This window comes from Microcaecilia unicolor, chromosome 7 (genome assembly GCF_901765095.1).
Source record: "Microcaecilia unicolor chromosome 7, aMicUni1.1, whole genome shotgun sequence".
Classification (NCBI taxonomy): domain Eukaryota; kingdom Metazoa; phylum Chordata; class Amphibia; order Gymnophiona; family Siphonopidae; genus Microcaecilia; species Microcaecilia unicolor.
In genome coordinates, this window is record NC_044037.1 from 216,573,867 (window position 1) to 216,592,347 (window position 18,481).

Genomic DNA, 18,481 nt, shown 5'->3' on the forward strand with positions numbered 1-18,481 from the left:
ATGTGTATGTGCTGAGGGGAATAGGGAGAGAAAGGGCTAATGGGGTGTATTGGGGCAGATTCACAAACAGCTATTAAGGATGGGTTTGAGAGAGAGAGCTATAATGCTTTGAGTGGGAAATGGGTTTGAGAAAGCTATCAGGCTCAGAGTGCTGGGGAGGTTGAGAGAACTATGATAGTGCGTTTGTCTAGGTGAGGTACAGAGATTGAGAAGAGAGCTATGGTAGGGTGCGTGCTGAGGGAGTTGAAAGAGCTATGAAGGATGTGTGAAGGGCATTTTGAGAGAGCTACAGGAGTGTGTAATTCCATCAGGACTAAATAGCAGAACTGTATGAGTAGAAAAGATAAGTACCATATATACTCATGCCACCAGCCACTGCCCCCCACTAGGTCTACCTTAAAATGTCTCTGTCCTCTCTCTCTCTCTCTCTCTCTCTCTCTCTGTCCTTTCTTTGTCTCTCTTTCTCTCTCGTGGTTGCCAACAGCAGCAAGAACAATACACACAATACCTGCAGCTGAGCCGGAGCCTTTCCTCTGAAGTTCTTTCATAGGGGGCACGATGCATCAGAGGAAAGGGCCAGGCTGCAGGCAGTGTATGTGTATCTCTGCTGCTGCTGCTGTCATCGACAACCTCTAAAGAGAGAGACATTTTAAGGTAGCCTGAGGAGGAGGTTTTGAGAGAAAGGGGGATATACTAAACTTGGGGGCGGAGGGAAAGGAGAGAGGAAGGGCTGGAGGGGAGCCTCAGCTTAAACATGGGTCACAAGTTTTAGTTATTGTTTAGCCCAAAACTGCCCGCGACTTATACATGAGTATATATGGTAGTTATATAAGTGCTCTGCTACTCGATCTCTAGGCAAAATGTTTCCTAGCTCTTGGTGATTTGCAGTCATAAGGTTCTAGCTTCCTAGTTGTGTATTTGGAGCACAACTATAACAGACTGTGCTCACTCATGTTAGGAAAAGTAGTCTAAATCAGCATTGTCCAACCTCGGTCCTTGAGGGCTGCTAGCCGTCGAGTTTTCAGGATTTCCCCAGTGAATATGCATGAGATCTATTTGCATGCACTGCCTTCGTTGTATGCAAATAGATCTCATACATATTTATTGGGGAAATTGTGAAAACCCAAACTGTTAAGGGCCGAGGTTGGACACCTGTGGTCAACATAAATAAGATCTCTAAATGCGGGAGAGAAATATGTGAGTTGTTTCTAACCAGTTAAACTGTATGACCTACAGTTTTCTTGATAGCCATGTGTTCAGATATATTGAGGGTAATTTTATAAGGGGGCACCTAGTGTAAGCATGTTTTTTTTTTTCAGATGCCTATTTTAGGTAAATTTTTATAAAGGCAAGTAGTGTAAGTGGAAGAAATCATGCCTGTGTTGCAGGCACAGATATTTACTAGTATTTCTGCCCTGGAGCAGTTGTAAATGTCTGTGCCTAAAATTTATTTAAACAACTGCATAAATTAGTGTAGTTTGTAATCTGAGTGCATACATATGTGTACCACCCAAATTCCGTAGCTGTACACTCTTAATGGCAAAGAATGCAGCATTGTGTCAAAACATGTACTTTTATACCAGTCAGTATGTTATTGGAGGTCACTTATATGCTTATGACCACAAATGCTTGAAAATGATTTTATTAAATTACCCCCTTATGCTTTTGCAAGAAACCCTACTGTCTACGGAGGGGAGAAACCAAATATAACAGGATACTGTAGTTAAATATGCTCCATTAGTTACTCTCATTTGCTTTAACAGGGAGATGACATGTTTTGTTTTGATGACATGCTTGTTTTGTTTTCAGTGAGTATCCTAATCTAAACCAAATGCTTTTTCTGTCATTTGGGAGGAATAAAATCAATAGACAAACAGGATTATGGTAGTGCCTATTCATCTCAAGGCTAAAAGCTAGGGTGAGGAATGATGCCAATTTACACATTAGGTAAATGTCACTTATTCATGATCATAGTGAGGCTTTAAAACCACAAGACATCCTGAAAATAACAAGGGCTAGGCTGTTGGCTGCCTTCCCATCTAGTTAGCTTTGAAAAAAATATTCTACTAATTGCCATTTGGTTTTCAACAAAACAAAATGATTTTCTAAGATGCTTTTAAAACATACTATCTGGATTTCAGAATATTTCTCTGAGTTGTATTTTAGTGAAGTCCTGTCCACTAGAAGACATTTTACTATAGGATTGAGAACCCATTGCAGATCTATTGTACCTGTAATACCATCGTAATCTTTCCTGTAGTGCTGATCTGATTTGCAAACTGGAAGAAAAGGATAGGATTTCTAACATTTATTTTAATGTTAATACTATGCTAAAGATACAACTGTATACAGAGCATCCCTTAAATATGATTTGTTTTTCATATAACAGCATTTATATTTTAATTTTAACACTTTTATTTAGAAATTTCAACTTGTGTCAGCATTACTGAGAGCTCAGACCTCGCCTTAGAGCCATGGTTCTCAACCCAGTCCTCAGGAAACACTTGACCAAACAGTTGTTTAGGATATCCACACTAAAATGCATAAGAGCGATTACCGCCCCCCCCCCCCCCCCCCGCCAGTGCACCATATTCATTATAGAGATGCTGAAAACCAGACTGACTGGATATGTCACGAGGACTGAGTTGAAACCATGGCCTGAAAGTATCTAGGTTTTTCTTACCTTACATCGCTATACATTATGGACTTTATTCTGGAAGGGCATTCTGGAATCCTTTTTCAGGGACGCTTTAACCTTATTAAATCTTGCTTTGTGTGTAATGCAGAATCAGGGACCCTAATTTTATTTACTTCAGCAAGTATATATTTTGATGCTAAATTAATCTTTAAAAAAAAAAAGAAAGCAATACTACACAATCTGCGACATCTGTCTGTACACCAGTAAGGTCCAACTGCATATATATAATATAGTTGCTTCTCTCCCGTGTGATGGTCTCATACTTTGTGGTGCCATTATACCTATCTCTGTGAGAAGTGACATAGGATTCTAAAAGACAAATGCATAGCAACTCTAGAGAGTTTTCAGCGTACAATTTTTTGTGTAGGCAAACTTCATTGCATGTGTTTGACATACAGCAACACACCACTTCTCCTTTGTAAAAGTAAAAATTAAAATGTTCTGGTTTTGTAAGAATGCTTACTTTTTTGTTAGTGTCTTGCAAAAGTCTTCACATCCTAGATCATTTTTTTTTACATTTTGCTGTCTATAAACTACAGTCCAAAATACACTAAAGTAGAAGTGTATTTTACTGATCTACAACTTGTACACCATTAACATGAAAGAACAATTATGAAATATTCAGAAAGTGATTAAAGATAAGAAACAACAACGTCTTGATACAGAAGTCCATACTCTGTCACAGCAACCCAAATTAGCTGTTTCTCCAAAAATTGCCTCAACAAGGACCGCGATAAGTTAGACTACCCTTTGACCAACCAGAATAGATGAGCTGATGCAAATATTTTTAGAAGAACCAAGCTACTACTTCTACACAAAGTGAATTTGAAGCCAAGGGCTCAAAATGCTGAGCACTGAGTTGATAAAAGAACACTGGGATAAAGTTTATTCAAAGATACAAACTGGGGGAAGGATATAAAAATATTCAGTGTATTTGAATATGCATTGGTGCAAGTTAAGTCCATCATAGTTAAGTAGTCTGGCTCTACCAGAGCACTTCCCCAATAAGGCCATCCCTCAATTTCAGTAGCTATATTAGGTCCTTATGTGGAACCTAGCATTGTGCTTAGGAAGGTCACTGTGAGGCCAAGATTGCTTTAAAAGAATTAGATCTCTGATTGAATCTAGGAAAAATTTTGTGTTTTCATCAATTTTAAGATTACATCACAAACCTGGCCTTATAGAAAAATGGCAAGAATGAAACCACTACGGAGGGAAACCCATATGATGTGACACATAGAGGGACATTTTCGAAAGGATGTCTTGGTGTCAAAAATAGTCCGGAAAACCCTGACCATCTGGCACCCATTTCAACAGAAAAAATGGGGTTTCCTGTTTGAATATATGTGATATGGATGTATCTTACGCTGGAAATGTCCATCCTGAACAACCACTTTATAAACTGAAATGTTTACATTTGTAAACGGAGGAAGACAAGGCAAAAGGACGTCTGTCTGGCAGCATTCTTATGAAAATGGCCACATGGACATTCTTGCAGAACAGAGGAGTAGCCTAGTGATTAGTGCACTGGACTGTGAACCAAGGGACACAAGTTCAAATCCCACTGTCACTCTTTTTTGTAAACGTCATCCCTTCAGGAACAGAAAAATACCTACGGTACCTGAATGTACACCACTTCAGGCTTGTAGGTGTTCTATATCTTTAGGTGCAGAAAGTATTTTTCTGTTCCTTAAGGGAGCCCCCAGAAAAAACATTAATAGAATTATAGTAGGATTTGAACCTGTGTCCCTGGGTTTACAAATCCACTGCACTTACCGCTAGGCTACTCCTCCTCTGACCTGCTTGCTGCCTTATTCAGAATGACTATAATACGTGCGGCTGACATTAGAGTCTTGTGTATTCTGGTCTTTAAACTTGAGTCCCATTTCATCAATGCAGCATCACTTTTTACATTTTCTGCTTTGGATGATATATACTGCATTAATAGAGGAAGGTGACTGTTTTATCCTTTTATGTTGAACATCTTTCTCCTTCTATATTGAACATCTTTCTCATTGGGTAAATGTAGGGTCCTATGGTATATAGAACTAGCTTCCCTTTCAGATTAGGCAAAAGCTTTAAAAAGTTATTTATTCTCTAACATAACATAGAGGCATATTTTCAAAGCACTTAGCCTTCCAAAGTTCCATAGAAACCTATGGAACTTTGGAAGGCTAAGTGCTTTGAAAATGAGCCTAATAGTGTGTTACCATTGGTAGTTTCAAGTGAGAATTTTATATATATATTTTTTTATTTTTAGTGTACTGTAGAAACTTATAAGGATTGTAATTCTTCTCTAATAGGAGGACTTGTAAGTTAATCCCCATTGAATCTACTTCTTGTATCATCGTGATCTTGAACAAGTCGCTTAACCCTCCATTGCTTCAGGTGCAAACTTAGATTGTGAGTCCTCACAAAAATAACTCACCTTGAAAATCCAAATAAAAAAAATAATTGGATTAATGCAGAGTATAAGACACCATATAGTATAGTATGTGCTGGATAACATCATTCAAGTTTCTTGTTTCTGCACAAGAACATAAGAATTGCTAGACTGGGTTAGACCAAAGGTCAATCAAGGCAGTATCCTGTCTCCAACAGTGACCAATCCAGATTACAAGTACCTGGCAGAATCCCAAAAACGTAGATAGATTCCCAATTCTGTCTTAATAACAATTTATAAATTTTTTTTTTTTGTATTATTTAAACCCATCTACACTAATAGCTTTTACCCTGTCCTTAGGCAACAAATTCCAGAGTGTAATTATACCTTGAGTGATAAATTTTTTTTATTTGTATTACATTTCTTCCAGAGACATGATAGGTCGAATGCAGGCACGCACACTAGGTGACATTGTCCGATGGAGCCTCACTTGCTGGTGTTCTCTCTACTTAGAGATCTCTTAGATATTTCTGAGCACGTGTTAGGGTTCCCATTCTCATACTTATCCCTTCTCCTTAGTCTTAAACATCCACTGGATGTGGAAATTCTCTTTTTCATGCCTTGTTGTTGCCTTTCTTCTCACAGATGCTCAATATTATCTTCTTTTACCCTCCTCAGTAAGACCCTGCTATGCATGACTTTTACACTTTCACTTTGTGAGTATGGAGCTACAAACACTGGAAAACGAACAGGACAAAATAACTGCCTAGAAAGCTACTATCTTGCTAAGTGAGGCTGAGGGTTCTCTCTACCTCCCAACCTCCTTCCTCTCAGTGATACTGTAAATAAAACAAACTTTAAGCATAAAGGCAAGAAAACACACACTTCCCAAAACTCAAGCAGCACACATCCTAATAAGGAGAAACAGCCAAAACAGTCTGTCACTCTTACTGCAGGCAGTTCAGCTTCTGTCACCTCCACTGTGGTACTCGCCTCTTCCTCTCCCCCCCCCCCCCCCCTCCCAGGGCAGAAGGATAAGAATATCACTCCTCTACACTTCCTCCACCCTCTGACCCCTTCCTAGACTTACTGAGTTCCTGGAATCTAGTGGGCTGGAGGCAGTACCAGCCTTCAAAATGGCAGACAAAACCTCTTGCCCATATATGGAAGTTTGATCCCCTGGTGGTAATACCATAATATACAGGTAGAGGCATCAACAAGGCAGGAGCAAGTGGACGTGTGAAGAAGTAGCTTAATGTTTAGAGGGACAGAGAAAGTACCAGCATATAATGTGTACAGCACTCCATACATCTAACAGTGCTATAGAAATGATGACGGGTAGTAGTATTAAGTTGGCATAGATCCTGCCCCACCAGACCCCCAAGACCCCCCAGTGAGGTTGGGGTGAAAGTGTGCAGCCTCAAGGGGAGAGCCTCTGTAGTCCTTCTGCTCTCATGTGGGGATGGCAGATTCCACCACACGATGGTGCTTGCCCATCTGGCAACAAGAAGTTGCGACACGAGGAAGGACCCCGAGGCTGGTGGAGAGAGCCTGATGTAATCCTTCCTTATGTTGCAACTTCCTTTTTGTAGTAAGATTTTCCATGTGAGTTAACACCCATGCTGAAACCCTTCCTGCATTGCTATCCTGCAGTAAAGCTATGTTACTCCCCTATTAACTGCACAGGAAATTTTTTGCATGACTCCGTTTATGTTGAAAAAATCTTGGGGGGATGGCAAGGATGACATTAAATGTTTTCATTTTTCAGAGTTGATGATCAATTAAGGGGGAAAATTGGTACCTTGGAAAACATGCATGGGGGTGTTGAACCAAAATATCACTTTTCATTTGTTTAGTTTATTGACACTTATCTCCATGTTCATGTGTGAAATATCCCTTCAATTTTTTTTTTTTGCCTCTACCTCAGATCTGTTTCCATGTATTTTTTTTTCTCTTTTCTGTGGCCCTGCTGCTGTTTGCCAGGATTCAGTCTAGCAGAAGACTCAACTGTATCATCCTCACCGGTTTGATGTGACTTCATTTTCATTCTGCTCAGTCTGCAGCCCTCCTTAGTGGACTTCTGCACTGGGTGGATGAGAGATGTATGTTCTACTGAGGGAGGGGGATTTCTCTAGGTAGACAAAGCAAACTTTTTGGGAGGTCCAAGACTTGGTATAACTACAGAGGTTTCAAAACTTTGTAAAAAACGTGTCCTAAAGAGTGGATTTTTTTCCCTGTGTTTTTCCTGGGAATTTATGGACAAAATCCTGGTTTTTTTATCCCTATTGAATGATATGATATTCCTTGTGACACCATAGTCCTATATATAGAAGTAATACACAAGTGTCTTTTGGGCTCATTTTCGAAAGAGGACACCCATCTTTCGACATAAATCGGAAGATGGACATCCTCCCAGGGTCATCCAAATTGGTATAATCGAAAGCCGATTTAGGATGTCCCCAACTGCTTTCCATCACAGGGATGGCCAAAGTTCAAGGGGGCATGTCGGAGGCATAGCGAAGGCAGGACTTGTGCGTGCCTAACACTTTGGTCCTCGACCCATAATCGAAAGAAATAAGGATGTCCCTAACGAACACTTGGACGACTTTACCTGGTTGTATTTTTCTTACGTCCAAGGCAGAAAAAGGTGGTCGAAATGACCAGATGACCACCGGAGAGAATCGGGGATGACCTCCCGTTACTCCCCCAATGGTCACTAACCCCCTCCCACCCTCAAAAAAAATCTTTAAATCTATTTTGTGCCGGCCTCAGATGTCATACTCAGGTTCATCACAGCAGTATGCAGGTCCCTGGAGCAGTTTCAGTGGGTGCAGTGCACTTCAGGCAGGCAGACCCAGGCCCATTCCCCCCCCTACCTGTTACGTTTGTGGAGGAAAGAGCGAGCCCTCCAAAACCCACCACAATCCACTGTACCCACATCTAGGTGCCCCCCTTCACCCGTAAGGGCTATGGTAGTGGTGTACAGTCGTGGATTTTGGGGGGCTCAGCACACAAGGTAAGGGAGCTATGTACCTGGAAGCAATTTATGAAGTCCACTTCAGTGCCCCCTAGGGTGCCCGGTTGGTGTCCTGACATGTCAGGGGGACCAGTGCACTAGAAATGCTGGCTCCTTCCACGACCAAATGGCTTGCATTTGGTCGTTTCTGAGATGGACATCCTTGGTTTCGATTATCGCCGAAAATCAGAAACGACCAAGTCTAGGGACGACCATCTCTAAGGACGACCAAATTTCAGGATTTGGGCGTCCGTGACCATATTATCGAAACGAAAGTTGGACCTCCATCTTGTTTTCAAAATACTGGTTTCCCCGCCCCTGGATGGGGAAGTTTTGCGAGGACGTCCAAATCGAAACAAGGGTGTCCCTTTTGATTATGCCCCTCTTTATGTTTGATGCTATGTACATCTGAAAGATAAATATAAGGCTTGCAGCTGCTTTCCGAAATGAATGACAAACGGCTTTGTTCAGCAGAAATGTGAACATGTTGTGTTACCATGCTTAGCCTTTCTTTAACATCCAGCTGAACTGATCTGTCTTGGATGTCAGCCAAGATATCTTATTCAGTCCACCCCTCTTCCACTTTATTTTTGGAATGATGGTGTTTTATTTCTCCAGCAGTACTGTTTGTGTATTTTCAGGTGTTCTTTCTGCAAGAAAATGTCTTTATGTTCTGGTCATGTCTTTTCATCATGTGACCTGCAGTGCTCTTGGGTGTACTGTCTAAGAATGCTGTGTCAGGAAAGCCTTTCCAATTTGTTTTAAAACCATCACCTTAAACCTTAAAAAAAAAAAAAAACCCTTCTTAACAGTTTTTAAAACCCAAGGTAGCTAACAGTAAAAATTAGCTATTTTGATAATGCTTGATACTGCATTTTGATTACAGCTGAGCCAAAAAATCAAATTGGATAGTCTTTGAGTCATATAGACACTGTTTTGTTAGGTATGTTGAGGGGGGGGGGGGGGGGGTAATGTTTTGGTGATCCATTTCAGGTCCTTCAGTATGTAACCTCTGAATTCCCAGTTCACCTTATTCTGCTCAATTTGTGATCCATAGAATCTCACTCTGATAAATACTATCACATACTATGGTTCTTGGAATTTCACATACATGCGCCAGTTTTAATATAACATGAGTACATTAAAGGGTAATATTATAATAGGTTGCCTGTGTTGAAATCTAAGAAGGCTTCTATTTTATGAAAGTGTAACATAGTTGCCTGCCTGTGCACATTATAAAATAGGAATCCAAATGCATGTGTGCAAACTTAGCACCTGCTGTATAGATGTGTAAATGTGTACACATGTATATTTTATAAAATGCACATATATACAGCAACTCTGCCCCAACTGTTCTACTTTCCACCCCCAGGAACACCTACATATGCTATGTATGTAATCACTGTGTGCATACTAAAACATGCCTAAATGGCTGTACAGTTTTATAGAAAAAGTCTCTTCGATTTGTAAAAATCTTTATAAAATTATATCCTAGAAAGCTATTTTTTTTAATAGGGCACCTAATTTGTGCAGTAAGAATGGGCGTAAGTTATACCAGTTTTCAAAGGAAGACTATACTTATAAGTTCCCTATGAAATTAACCTACCAAAACTACAAGTACACATTTACTATGCACAACATTTTTGAGAAAATGTATGCATATTCTTTTGAAAATACAACAGTATGTATCATTCATGTGGGTGGACCTGATTTAGGATTTTGCTTGTGTCGATAGGGATATGTGCCAAATGCCATTACCTACATATATTCCAAGCATTTTTATAATGGTCCATTTCCCTATGTAAACCTTTGTTTTACGTGCATAAACAGCTTTTAAAATTACCCCCAAAGTATGCAAAAAATTAATGGTAATAGTTCACACATGGTTTGCTTGTTACATATCAGTCAGTTTGGGGGTTTTGTAAATTCTCCAGTTTCCTCCTGGGTTGGATGTTGACTCTGCCAGCAACAGCCACAGACAGAAACCCTTTAGGTGGGTGATTTTATTTTATTTAACTTTATAGTGATATGTTTTGATTATTTACTGTTAATAATAATTTGATCACTAAAAAAATTGAAATATGTTAAATATATTTTAAATGTGGGATATATTTAATCATATTTAGCATACTGCTCTATGCAAGTTGCGAGTAACATCTGTAATATGAAACAATAATAAAGTGAATAAGCAAAAGTAATGTATGCTAGAAAAGACTAAAAGCCACAGGGAGAAAAAGAAGCAGAAAACAATGAACCAAAGTTATGGAAAAGTCTCTCCAATTAAAAAAAAAAAAAACAATACAAAACTCTCTTAATCAGTTTCCTAAAGTGCAAATAATTGATTGCCAGATAAGCCTCAAGAGGCAAGTTATTTCAAGCATGAGGAGTAATAATATTTCCTGGTACATACTAACTGACTGTATCAATTGTATATAGTGACTTAGGGTTTCAGCCAATTTGTCACAGAGACTCCAGCTCTGTAGGAATCAGCGCCAGAAAGCACTGGTCTGAACACTGAAGAAAAATTGCCGCACAATACTCAACATTAACAACATAGCAATTATATGTATGCTGTTGGTGTTGAGCACTGGAAGTTAAAAGGGAAAGAATGTGCCTTGCGCATGCCCAGTCCAAGAGGGAACAGCTGTGGGCTGTGGTCTCTGATGCAGAAACCATAGGCAGAAAGTAAACCAGACAGCAAAAATGTAAAAATACACAAGTAAAAAAAACCAAACAAAAACCAAACAAACCATAACACTAGACAACACCAGAAGCAAGTTGCAGAAACTTCAGAGCTGCACTCAGGGCTACAGCTTTCTGGTACCCACAACCTCCTTCATCAGGAACTAGATATCGGTGGGGGACCCCTGAAATTAAGCAAAGATCAGCTACCCCAACTCTCCCTCCCAGGGACTCCTCTGTAAATTTGCGCACACACCCTAATACCTGCTCATACCTGTTGGTAGGTTTTAGTCGTTAGGGGCGGGGGATGGTATGCTGTTTCTCTGAGCTTTGGAGGGAATTGCTACTGGCTTTGTTTACATAGAATTTGCATAGAATCTTTGGTCGCTGCTTTCATGAACAATAAACTCCAAAAAAGGTAGACTGTGGATTCACTGCAGATTTGGTATGTGGGGGAGAAAAAGTCTCAAACTTGTAACAGGGTCATGATTCGCACAATGAACACCCAGTCTATGGATGAAACCTCTTTTTTTGCAACTGGCTTAATCATTGACAAAAACCCCCTTCCAACCAAATGTGTGTCTACAATTGTGCAAAAGAAATTGTCTTTTTTTTTTTTTTATGCTTATTATGACAGGCAATGGCAGTGAGTAATAATACTCTCTCTATCGGGTCCCTTATCTCTGCATGCTGCAAACTCTCCAGGCTCCCGTTTCGCTGAGGATTTTTCATAAGGTCTCTTCATGAACAATAAAAGCAGCGCCGAAACCTTTTGTGCATTAGGCGCACAACACAGTCCATGCTAAAACCAGTCTCATTAAAACATTGCAAGTCCAGTTAGCTTTGACCATCAGGGCCAGAGAGAGGTACATGACTGTTACTGCTTTCCTGTTTTATAGGTGCTGAAACATCACTGTAAAATCTATTTAAAGGAGATCCCCTATAAGAGAGCATTGTTTGATAAAATTAAGTAAACAAGTGTAAAATGCAAGCTTGCTTTCTAATTAAGCTGTAGCATCACTACTTCAAATGAGGCAGGGAATATTAAACATGAAACGATATGATACTGCTAACCAATGTAATTTGGCAAAAACCAGGGACAGAGTTTCCCTGTAAACGTAACCAACAACAGTGCGAGAAGCAGCATTTTGAATTACCTGGAACCAGTGAATATATTTAGGTAGTATGGCATTTAGAAAAATGAAATAGTTTATGCAGGAAGGGGTGAAGCTGTTTAAGAAAGCACAAGCATGTACAGCAGGATTTACAGATTATCTGATCTGTGGAACCATAAGTACATAAGTAATGCCACACTGGGAAAAGACCAAGGGTCCATCGAGCCCAGCATCCTGTCCATGACAGTGGCCAATCCAGGCCAAGGGCACCTGGCAAGCTTCTCAAACGTACAAACATTCTATACATTTTATTCCCGGAATTGTGGATTTTTCCCAAGTCCATTTAGTAGCGGTCATAATCGCAATCATAATTATAGAGGTTATAGACCACATAATCCCAATCTAGTTCAGTGCGGCACATAAAGATTTCTTACAACAAAAATCATTTAAAAAAATTTTTTAAAGTTGCCATCTAAGCTGCGTGTAAATACTTTTGAAATAATAAATGCCTGTGAAACAGAGTATAAGTGGATATTGTCTAACATGTATTGGAATCATGTTCCAATAATGAACTGCAAGATAAGGAAATGAACTATTCAACATTCTTTTTAACGTACTCCAGTGTATGCTGGAATGTGAATTAGTTGGATGACCTCATTTTAATTTTAAAAGATTTGAGCATAACCACTGACTAACGATGAGTAGACACAAAGTTAAATGATGTTTTTATCCTCTCTGGCTACAGAGGATATTTGAACTTCTAACTTCAACTGGGAATACAGTTGGACTTCCTACTCTTACCTCTGTGATGAAAATGTCTTATTTAGTGTTCAGACTTCTCAGTTGATGATTTGCAAATTATTTGTGCTCTGCTAATTAGTTGCCTTGTCTGTTGTAATTCTTTGTGTCTTGCTTAAAGGCTTAAATGCTTCTTGAAGAACCTTTAGATGCTTTAAGAATATAGCTGCCAAAATAATTGTTGAGACAAAGCTTTCTAATCACCTGGTACTGATACTGAGAGCTTACTATCCATAGAATGGAGAACTCTGTTTAAAACTTTGATATTTGGTTTTATGCTTCACCAGCGTTTTGCACTCAAGTAGATCTAGCACAGTATTTAGAAGCTATGGTTTGACTAGAAAAGCAATACGTTTATGACTTATCCAATGTAACTCAGTTTCTCCGAGGACAAGCAGGCTGCTTGTTCTCACTGATGGGTGACGTCCACGGCAGCCCCTCCAATCGGAAACTTCTCTAGCAAAGTCCTTTGCTAGTCCTCGCGCGCCCGCACCGCGCATGCGCGGCCGTCTTCCCGCCCGAAACCGGCTCGAGCCGGCCAGTCTTCTTTTGTCCGCACTCGGTACGGTCGTGTTTTCGCCGTGTCGAGCCCCGGAAAGTCGACCTCGCGCGTCCAAATTTATTTTGACGTGTGTTTTCTTCGGAAAAGTCTTTTCAAGTGTCGGGAAGTGCTCCGGAAACCCCCGCCGGGTTTCGTGTTAATCCTCCCCGTACTTCCACCTTTTTGCCCCGATAAGTTTTCTTTCGTCGTCGGGGTAGGCCTCTTTTCGGCCTCGGTCGAGATTTTCTCCCTTACAAATTTTTTGGTGCTCTTTTTCCGTCATTTCGGACTTTGATTTCGCCGGCGTGATTTTTCCGCCCATGACATCGAAGCCTTCCAGCGGCTTCAAGAAGTGCACCCAGTGCGCCCGGGTTATCTCGCTCACTGATCGACACTCGTCGTGTCTTCAGTGTCTGGGGGCCGAGCACCGCCCTCAGAACTGCAGTCTGTGTTCCCTGCTTCAAAGGCGGACTCAGGTAGCGAGACTAGCCCAGTGGAACGTGTTGTTCTCGGGCTCTTCGTCGGCATCGGCACTGGGATCTTCGAGTGCATCGACGTCGTCAGCGTCCAGACCATCTTCCTCGGCCGCCCGTGCATCGAGGCATCGGGCCTCTGCATCGGCGCCGAGACATCGGATAGCTGCATCGACGTCGGTGGTACCGGGACCTCGTCTGCTGATGTCGTCGGACGGTGGTGCATCGTCAGGAGTGCAGGTGAGGGCTGCCCATTCCCCTGCTGGTGGCGGTGAGCCTTCGGGGTGGGTCTCCTCCTACCCTGAGGGCTCCTGCGGTACAGCCCCCCCGAGACCGACCTCCTTCGGCCTCGGCCCCGAGGAAGCGACGGCTGGATTCTACGTCCTCCTCGTCGGTGCCGGGGAGCTCCGGTGACATGCTTCGGAAGAAATCGAAGAAGCATCGACACCGGTCGCCTCCCCGCGTCGGCACCGAGAGCTCTGGGTCGCCGAGGGAGTCGGCACCCAGCAGGCATCGGCACCGAGAGGACCGCTCACCCTCTGTTCAAGAGGTGTCGATGCGCTCCGCTCTGGACAGCCCGGAACAGCCTCCTCGCCCGGAACAGGTTCTGACGTCGACGCCTGCATCGACCTCTTTGCCTTTCTCTGCAGCCGCTCTAAACGAGAGCCTCCGGGCCGTTCTCCCAGAGATTCTGGGAGAGCTGTTGCACCCTACCCCTCCGGTACCGGCGGTGCTTGCGCCTCCGGTACCGTCAAGAGTGGCGCCGGCTGGCCCATCGCCCGGGGTGAGGTCCCCGACGTCGGTACCGCGTGCGGTGCCGACTGCGGCCACCTCCCAGGAGGGCTCCCCGACTACGTCGGCGGAGGGAGCTTCGCCGATGCGGGCCAGGGAGTCTACCTCTCGACGCCCCCATCGTGGACGTGGCTCCACTGAGTCGAGCCGGGCGAGGTTGCAGACACAGGTTCGTGAACTTGTGTCTGACACCGAGGGTGAGGCCTCGTGGGAGGAAGAAGAAGACCCCAGATATTTCTCTGACGAGGAGTCTGAGGGTCTTCCTTCCGATCCCACTCCCTCTCCTGAAAGACAGCTTTCTCCTCCTGAGAGTCTGTCTTTCGCTTCCTTTGTCCGGGAGATGTCTACGGCCATCCCCTTCCCGGTGGTTGTGGAGGACGAGCCCAGGGCTGAAATGTTTGAGCTCCTGGACTATCCTTCTCCACCTAAGGAAGCGTCCACTGTTCCCTTGCACCATGTCCTAAAAAAGACATTGCTTGCGAACTGGACAAAACCTCTAACTAATCCCCACATCCCCAAGAAGATTGAGTCCCAGTACCGGATCCATGGGGACCCAGAGCTGATGCGCACCCAGTTGCCTCATGATTCTGGAGTTGTGGATCTGGCCCTAAAGAAGGCTAAGAGTTCTAGGGAGCATGCTTCGGCGCCCCCGGGCAAGGACTCTAGAACCTTAGACTCCTTTGGGAGGAAGGCCTACCATTCTTCTATGCTCGTGGCCAAAATCCAGTCTTACCAGCTCTACACGAGCATACACATGCGGAACAATGTGCGGCAGTTGGCGGGCTTGGTTGATGCTCTCCCCCCTGAGCAAGCCAAGCCTTTTCAGGAGGTGGTCAGGCAGCTGAAGGCGTGCAGAAAATTCCTGGCCAGAGGGGTGTATGACACCTTTGATGTTGCGTCCAGGGCCGCTGCTCAAGGTGTGGTGATGCGCAGGCTCTCATGGCTGCGTGCCGCCGACCTGGAGAATAGACTCCAGCAGCGGATTGCGGACTCGCCTTGCCGTGCGGACAACATTTTTGGAGAGAAAGTCGAACAGGTGGTAGAGTCTCTCCACCAGCGGGACACCGCATTCGACAAGTTCTCCCGCCGGCAGCCTTCAGCATCTACCTCTACAGGTAGAAGATTTTTCGGGGGAAGGAAGACTGTTCCCTACTCTTCTGGTAAGCGTAGGTACAATCCTCCTTCTCGATAGCCGACATCCAAGTGTCAGTGCCGGGCGACCTACCAGTCGGGGGGAGGTTGAAAGCTTTTCACCAAAGGTGGCCTCTGGTAACCTCCGATCAGTGGGTTCTCCAAATAGTCCGGCAAGGATACACCCTCAATTTGGCCTCAACACCTCCAAATTGTCCACCGGGAGCTCAGTCTTACAGCTTCCAGCACAAGCAGGTACTTGCAGAGGAACTCTCCGCCCTTCTCAGCGCCAATGCGGTCGAGCCCGTGCCATCCGGGCAAGAAGGGCTGGGATTCTATTCCAGGTACTTCCTTGTGGAAAAGAAAACAGGGGGGATGCGTCCCATCCTAGACCTAAGGGCCCTGAACAAATATCTCGTAAAAGAAAAGTTCAGGATGCTTTCCCTGGGCACCCTTCTCCCCATGATTCAGCAAAACGATTGGCTATGCTCTCTGGACTTGAAGGATGCCTACACACACATCCCGATACTGCCAGCTCACAGACAGTATCTGCGATTTCAGTTGGGCACACGCCACTTCCAGTACTGTGTGCTACCCTTTGGGCTCGCCTCTGCGCCCAGGGTGTTCACAAAGTGCCTAGCTGTGGTAGCAGCGGCACTTCGCAGGCTGGGGGTGCACGTGTTCCCATATCTCGACGATTGGCTGGTGAAGAACACATCCGAGGCAGGAGCCCTGCAGTCCATGCAGATGACTATTCGCCTCCTGGAGCTACTGGGGTTTGTGATAAGTTATCCAAAGTCCCATCTTCTCCCAGTGCAGAAACTCGAATTCATAGGAGCTCTGCTGGATTCTCGGACGGCTCGCGCCTCTCTCCCGGAGGCGAGGGCCAACAACTTGTTGTCCCTCGTCTCGCGGGTGCGAGCGTCCCAGCAGATCACAGCTCGGCAGATGTTGAGATTGCTGGGCCACATGGCCTCCACAGTTCACGTGACTCCCATGGCCCGTCTTCACATGAGATCTGCTCAATGGACCCTAGCCTCCCAGTGGTTTCAGGCTGCTGGGGGTCTAGAAGACGTGATCCACCTGTCCACGAGTTTTCTCGAATCCCTGTATTGGTGGACAATCTGGTCCAATTTGACTCTGGGACGTCCTTTCCAAATTCCTCAGCCACAAAAAGTGCTGACAACGGATGCGTCTCTCCTGGGATGGGGAGCTCATGTCGATGGGCTTCACACCCAAGGAAGCTGGTCCCTCCAGGAACGCGGTCTACAGATCAATCTCCTGGAGTTGCGAGCGATCTGGAACGCTCTGAAGGCTTTCAGAGATCGGCTGTCCCATCAAATTATCCAAATTCAGACAGACAACCAGGTTGCCATGTACTACGTCAACCAGCAGGGGGGCACCGGATCTCGCCCCCTGTGTCAGGAAGCCGTCAGCATGTGGCTCTGGGCTCGCCGTTTCGGCATGGTGCTCCAAGCCACATATCTGGCAGGCGTAAACAACAGTCTGGCCGACAGACTGAGCCTGATTATGCAACCTCACGAGTGGTCGCTCAACTCCAGAGTGGTGCGCCAGATCTTCCAAGCGTGGGGCACCCCCTTGGTGGATCTCTTCGCATCTCGAGTGAACCACAAAGTCCCTCAGTTCTGTTCCAGGCTTCAGGCCCCCGGCAGACTAGCATCGGATGCCTTCCTCCTGTTTTGGGGGGAGGGCCTGCTGTATGCTTATCCTCCCATTCCTCTGGTGGGGAAGACTTTGTTGAAACTCAAGCAAGACCGAGGCACCATGATTCTGATTGCTCCCTTTTGGCCGCGTCAGATCTGGTTTCCTCTTCTTCTGGAGTTATCCTCCGAAGAACCGTGGAGATTGGAGTGTTTTCCGACCCTCATCACGCAGGACGAAGGGGCGCTTCTGCATCCCAGCCTCCGGTCCCTGGCTCTCACGGCCTGGATGTTGAGAGCGTAGACTTTGCCTCTTTGGGTCTGTCAGAGGGTGTCTCCCGCGTCTTGCTTGCTTCCAGGAAAGATTCCACTAAGAGGAGTTACTTCTTTCTATGGAGGAGGTTTGCCGTCTGGTGTGACAGCAAGGCCCTAGCTCCTCGCTCTTGTCCTACACAGACCCTGCTTGAATACCTTCTGCACTTGTCTGAGTCTGGTCTCAAGACCAACTCTGTAAGAGTTCACCTTAGCGCAATCAGTGCATACCATTACCATGTGGAAGGTAAGCCGATCTCAGGACAGCCTTTAGTTGTTCGCTTCATGAGAGGTTTGCTTTTGTCAAAGCCCCCTGTCAAGCCTCCTACAGTGTCATGGGATCTCAATGTCGTTCTCACCCAGCTGATGAAACCTCCTTTTGAGCCACTGAATTCCTGCCATCTGAAGTACTTGACCTGGAAGGTCATTTTCTTGGTGGCAGTTACTTCAGCTCGTAGAGTCAGTGAGCTTCAGGCCCTGGTAGCCCAGGCCCCTTACACCAAATTTCATCATAATAGAGTAGTCCTCCGCACTCACCCTAAGTTCTTGCCAAAGGTCGTGTCGGAGTTCCATCTGAACCAGTCAATTGTCTTGCCAACATTCTTTCCCCGTCCTCATTCCTGCCCTGCTGAACGTCAGCTGCACACATTGGACTGCAAGAGAGCATTGGCCTTCTATTTGAAGCGGACACAGCCCAACAGACAGTCCGCCCAGTTGTTTGTTTCTTTTGATCCCAATAGGAGGGGAGTGGCTGTAGGGAAACGCACCATATCCAATTGGCTAGCAGATTGCATTTCCTTCACTTACGCCCAGGCTGGGCTGGCTCTTGAGGGTCATGTCACGGCTCATAATGTTAGAGCCATGGCAGCGTCGGTAGCC

At 44.5% G+C, this 18,481-nt stretch overlaps 1 protein-coding gene across 2 annotated transcripts in view; it reads left to right on the forward strand.

The window, feature by feature from the left end:
• The window catches only part of CWC22 (CWC22 spliceosome associated protein homolog), a 201,057-nt gene that overhangs the window by 61,162 nt on the left and 121,414 nt on the right, over window positions 1-18,481 (forward strand). The gene's annotated exons all lie outside the window — the stretch shown is intronic.